The 686-nt window shown below is 35.6% G+C and overlaps 1 long non-coding RNA gene across 1 annotated transcript; it reads left to right on the top strand.

Annotated features, from left to right (window-relative positions):
* Nucleotides 1–22: 22 nt before the first annotated feature.
* Nucleotides 23–654, top strand: LOC111787106. Its single transcript, XR_002813892.1, has 2 exons — nt 23–180; nt 602–654. It is a non-coding gene; the product is annotated as an uncharacterized LOC111787106 (long non-coding RNA).
* The last annotated feature ends 32 nt before the right edge of the window (nt 655–686 follow it).

Genomic DNA, 686 nt, shown 5'->3' with positions numbered 1-686 from the left:
ATCTCTCTGAGCTCACCTGGGTTCAACTGTTTTATTTCTTTTTATTTTTCTTTTTATTTTTTTTCTGTGGTTCTGCATTTCTCAGGTGACATTAGGGTTCTCATACTTCAATCCGTAATTTGTCAACATTTGTTTGCAATTCTTCTTTGATCTGCGTGAACTCTCTTTCATTTGAGGCGGGTGAGTTTATTGGTTGCCCCCTTTAATTTCAGTTTTCGTTATGGCTTGTGCATCATGCAGTATGCTTGAAAATCTATTTCATCAAAGTTCATCTTCTATATTGTTTGAGCGGCTAGTATTGTTTCTCTGCGCGATTTTGTACTGTAGAGTATCAATTCTATTTAGGTTTTAAGGATTTGCATTTAGTTGTTCACTTATTTAATTTACCGCGAATATTTGCATGCGCCAAATTGACTTATCTGATAGTTTTTGATGCGTTAAATTAAATTTTATCGGCTGATTTTGTTTCTTGATCACCCGACTTAGCGAGCGTATAGAATATTTTTGTTAATGTGTTGCGTCTTTTTGACGTTGATGAACGACTGGTGTTTATTTGCCTCGTGGTTTAACGTAGTGACTTGCATTCAACTCATCCAATCAGGTATATGGTTGTAGTACAAATTTGAAGCTGAAGGAAGGGAAAGAAGAACATGACAAAGAAGAAGAACCCATTGGTTTTTCTGGAT

The sequence above is a fragment of the Cucurbita pepo genome, unplaced genomic scaffold, assembly GCF_002806865.2.
Source record: "Cucurbita pepo subsp. pepo cultivar mu-cu-16 unplaced genomic scaffold, ASM280686v2 Cp4.1_scaffold005387, whole genome shotgun sequence".
NCBI lineage: Eukaryota > Viridiplantae > Streptophyta > Magnoliopsida > Cucurbitales > Cucurbitaceae > Cucurbita > Cucurbita pepo.
This window is presented reverse-complemented; position numbering and strand designations above follow the sequence as displayed.